The following is a 5,263-nucleotide window of genomic DNA, read 5'->3' on the forward strand; positions in this document are numbered from 1 at the left end:
GTAGCCGATAGTGTGTTTGTCGCTGTAGGGGGAGGGAAGGAGGAAGGGAGGGTGAATTTGCCTCATTGTCCAACCCAATGAGGTATAAGCAGAGAAAGTTACAGTATAGCGCAAAGGACTTATGGTTCATATTCTCCTATTTTCCCACTGTGCTTTCAATATAATATTATTTACCTAGGCCTAGAGGGTTCAGTGTGTGACATTTGCACGTAAATAATTCGGACATACAACAAAACAGCTTTACTATGATACAGTAAAGCTATAATCATGTTTATTTCCAGGATCCTGCCAATTTGATCCATAACTATTTAGTTCCCCCTAGTGTTACGTGGTTGGAAGTGTAACTCTCAACTTGATAGGATATAGTGAAGCCTACAATTATGGAAGTAAATTAGAGACATAAGTGTACAGGCATGTAAAGGACGATTTGCACATTTAAAATATGAGTTGCACCTGTATAGCCCTAATCACTTTTGTATTTGCAAAAAAATATTTGCAAACATGTAACTTATTTTGAGAATACATACAACAACACTTGCAAACATGTAACTTGATAGGTGAATAAATGCTATAAGATTTGCAAGCATGCAACTCAATTTGAAAATGAATGCAATTCATTTAGGCTTGTTGGACTGATGAATTTTCTTCTGCGAATCAAAACTACATTTGTCAATGTCGAATCTGCACATTCAAGAGTTTTGTCACTACTTTTAAGAGCTGCTCTGCAAGCAAACTGCAGCAGAGAAAAACAAAGAGCTCTTGTGGGCAGGGCTTTTTCTTCCAACCAATCAGATGAGCTGTTGTCATTCTGGAACGTGTTTTCAAACAGGGGTCCAGGGTTCCAGTATGGAATGACACTTTCCACTGTGTTAAACATAGATCAAATTATTTAAAATTACTGAATGATATTCACAGAATTTGAAAACTACATGAAGATGTTGGTGAGGGAAATGAAGGGAACAATTAAAACAAGTGTTTCCACATAGCATAACCGCTACAAAGTTGATGCTGTTTTGAGGAGAACAGGCTTGCTCCCAGTAAAATTAAGACAAGAGGGGATGGAGAAGAAGATTAGATGTTCAGTTGCTTCATCTGGCTGATGCGGTGCCAAGACGAAATGAGAGCCAACTGTTATTGAGATAAAAAGGGGAGATCTCTCAGATTCTATCTTGATTAGCTTGCTAAATGTCAATGTTGAACCAATGCAATGGTATACATTTTATTGGCTTGCTATATGAGCTGCTTTTCCTGAAAATGTCTATCTGATATAGCTAGTTGCTGTTGTTCAAGTGCAGTCCATTAAATATTACAGCCGCAACATCATGATCATGTAGTCATGCATTTGCAGACACAGCGAGGAGGAGAAAAGCCTTCTTTGGGTGAGCTACCTAGAACAACATCAACTAGCTAGCTATAATATCAGATAGACATTTTCAGGAAAACCATGGCTAGAGCTATCTTTCTGTAGTAACATTATTATTTGAAACCACCACATGCACATCCTCCGTATCTGTTACATTTCATATTATGTTTTAATATATTAGTACTGTATTGCTATCTGTTTCAAGTTCTACAAATCATCAGCATGAAGAATAATACTGAATTCAGTTGAATTGTGAAGTGGACTGAATTCTCATTCAAATATTGTTGTGCCTCTCTTTCAGATTTGCTAAGCACACCTCTGCCTCTGCTAGCCACACAACCACTGCCTCCTGCTTGGCCCTGTCCAGGGATGACAGTAAACAGGGCCACAGTGTTTCCCAAAACCCCTTTCTCATCCCCCAGGAATTATTTTGCAATAGCTTATGTTCCGTGGGGTTAGGGTCAACTTGTCTTATCTGGACCCGTATTCACAAAGCGTCTTAGAGTAGGAGTGCTGATCTAGGATCAGTTTTTCCTTTAAGATCACAATTAATCAAATTATATTGACTAGTGGGACCTGACCCTAGATCAGCGCTCCTACTCTTGTGGTGTATTTCCATATTGGATTTACCCCAGTGCTTTACCCAAAAGGCTCAGACTTTTCAGGTTTCCATCTACGCGGGCCAGCACCTGTGTCTCACTGGGCCATGGCTCCGGCGGACCTGCTCTCATTAGGGGCCAAAGCCAGGCCACTGGTACTTTTCAGCCAGCATTTACATAACTATGGCTAACTGTGAATTTGAACACCTTCTCACAATGCAACTGTTTTGATTATGCAGAGGTTGTTGATTCTGCTCTTCACAAGTCCTCACTATCAGTCCTAGCTATGGAAACAGTTTCCCTAGTATAACATAAGGGTGTATACACTAGTGTAACAATGGTGTTACAGTCGAAAAGCAACATTGGATGCTTTGTGAATATGGGCCCTGGTGTAATGTGTGATCTTAGGCATGCTCTCATGGCTCCAGCAGACCTGCTCTCACTTGGGGCCAAAGCCAGGTCACTGGAACTTTTCAGCTGTCATTTACATAACAATGGCTAAATGAACTTTAACACCTTCTCACAAAGCAACTGTTTTGATATCATGAGTGATCTTAGGCATGTTCCCACTAATCCCCCCACCCCCCATTCCCTTTCTCTCTGTGTCTCCCTTCCCAGAGGACCTGAGCCCCTGGTCGGGGTGGCGTTCCGACTGCAGCTATGGTCCCCTGGCCTGATACCACCGGGCGTGCTACCTTGTCCTGGACCCCTGCTAGAGTCCTCACTGCCAGGTAGTCACTGTGCTTCTGTCTCTGCATTGCTTGGTCTTTGACGTTTTAGGCTGGGTATGTATAAAGCACTTTGTGAGTGTTGTTCAGGGCTGTCTTGATGAATGTGAGACAATAGTCATGCATTTGTAACAAGAACAGTGGTTTTTGTGTTGGGGTTGTATATCCTTATTTTGCCAATGTGAATGTTTAGCTGATCTGGAGTGGACTACATCTGAATTTAAATTATTCCCTAGGATGACTAACATCCATCATTATCCATGACTACCATACCCATGCAATCCACCACCACTTTTTTAATGAACACTCCTCCTCAGCCTATTGTACATGGAACAATAAAGTTAATATTCACTTTTGTCAATAATAACTTCTACACATCATGGCAACATGCTTGACTGAAAAAATCTTTAAACATGTCCTATGCCTTTAGACTTTATAGATGTTATGGGGGTGATGCTGTTGCTAATCAGATTTCATATTATCAAATCAAATTGTATTGGTCACATGCACATATTTAGAAGATTTTATTGCGGGTGTAGCGAAATGCTGGTATGTAGTGATTTTGCCAATATGTCAAAGTTATTAATTAGGAAAGATGGTGTTTTTCAGAATAACAAGTTCATGACTGTTGATGTTCACAGGTGTCATAAATGTTGTCGTGTTCAATTGACCAAAACGCAGCAGGAATGTGGATACTCATCTTTTTAATATTTTAGAGCAAAGTATACACAGAAAACAATAAACACGAACGACTCCAGACAGGCTAACAGGCTACTTACAAAATCATAGCAGTGTTAACACAACCACCCACAAACCCAAGTGACAAACATACTCCTAAATATATGACTCCCAATCAGGAACAATGATAACCAGCTGTCCCTGATCGGGAGCCACACAGACCAACATAGAAACACAACACCCAGAACAAACATACACAGACATCTTCTGCCACGTCCTGACCAAAATACTACACAACTACACTCTCTGCTGGTCAGGACGTGACAGTACCCCCCCCTAAAGGTGCAGACCCCGAATGCACCTAAAAAAGAAACCACAAAAATCCCCAAAAACCACAACAAAACAAAAACAAATACCCCCTAAACAATAAGGGAGGGAAAGGAGGGTGGCTGCCGTCAACGACGGCACTGTGCTACACCCCCCCCTCCCCAACCCACCTATCCTGGAGGTGGCTCTGGTTCCGGCCTCCTGCCCTCCAGGTTGTATGCAGACTCATTGGGGTCCGGGTCGTAGACCGACTCACTCCGTTGTGGATCGTGGGCAGATTCCTTCAGTTCCATACTGTAGGCAGACTCAGTTAATTCATAGTTAATTATCCACTTATTCAGTTCCTGATCATAGACAGACTCCTTTGGTTCCGGGTCGCTGACAGACTCCTTTGGTTCCGGGTCGCAGGCAGACTCCCTCGGTTCCGGGTCGCAGGCAGACTCCCTCGGTACCGGACTAGACACTGTTGCCGGATACTCTGGACTGCACACTGTTGCCGGATACTCTGGACTGCACACTGGTGCCGGATACTCTGGACTGCACACTGGTGCCGGATACTCTGGACTGCACACTGGTGCCGGATACTCTGGACTGCACACTGGTGCCGAGCTCTCGAGGCTGGGCTGACGCACTGGACGCCTGATGCGTGGGGCTGGTAGAGGAGGTAACAGGCTGGATACACGCACCCCAGGACTAGTGCGAGGAGCGGGAACAGGCTGAATAGGACTAGGCTGACTAATGGGAAACTTGGTCCGCGTTGCTGGTACTGGTCGTGCCAGACTGGAGGTCCTCACTTCCGGGTTAGCACGAGAGGCAGGAACCGGAAAGACTGGGCCATGGAGGCGCACAGGTGGCCTTGACCGCACCGCCTGCGCAACCCGTCCTGGCTGGATGGAACTAGCAGCCCTGTACGAGCGGGGTGCTGGTACAGGGCGAACTGGGCTGTGCAGGGGCCTGATGGTTGCCGTGCGTAGAGCGGGAGTAGGGTAGCCTGGTCCTAGGAGGCGTACCGGCGACCAGACGCGCTGCGCAGACATCCTCCTACCAGGCTGGATGCCCACTCTAGCACGGCATCTGCGAGGGGCTGGAATGGCGCGCACCGGACTGTGCGTGCGTATGGGCGAGATAGTGCGCACCTCAGCGAAACATGGCGCCCTCCACCTCATACGCTCCTCCATATACTCACGGGTAGCTGGCTTATGGTTCTTCTTAGGCCTAGCCAAACTACCCATATGCCCCCCCCAAAAAAATTTATTGGGGGTGCCTCTCCAGCTTCCTCGCCAGTCGTGTTCCCCAGTAGCGTTCCCGGTCGTCACTCCACTTTCGCCATGGGCCCTCTCCGGCCATAATCTGTTCCCATGTCCATTCTTCACCGTAGTCCATATACTCAGTGTTCCTCTTTTTTTTCCGCTGCTTGGTCTTGTTTTGGTGGGTGGTTCTGTCATAAATGTTGCCGTGTTGAATTGACCAAAACGCAGCAGGAATGTGGATACTCATCTTTTTAATATTTTAGAGCAAAGTATACACAGAAAACAATAAACACGAACGACTCCAGACAGGCTAACAGG

The sequence above is a fragment of the Salmo salar genome, chromosome 19 (genome assembly GCF_965601325.2).
Source record: "Salmo salar chromosome 19, fSalSal1, whole genome shotgun sequence".
Lineage (NCBI taxonomy): Eukaryota > Metazoa > Chordata > Actinopteri > Salmoniformes > Salmonidae > Salmo > Salmo salar.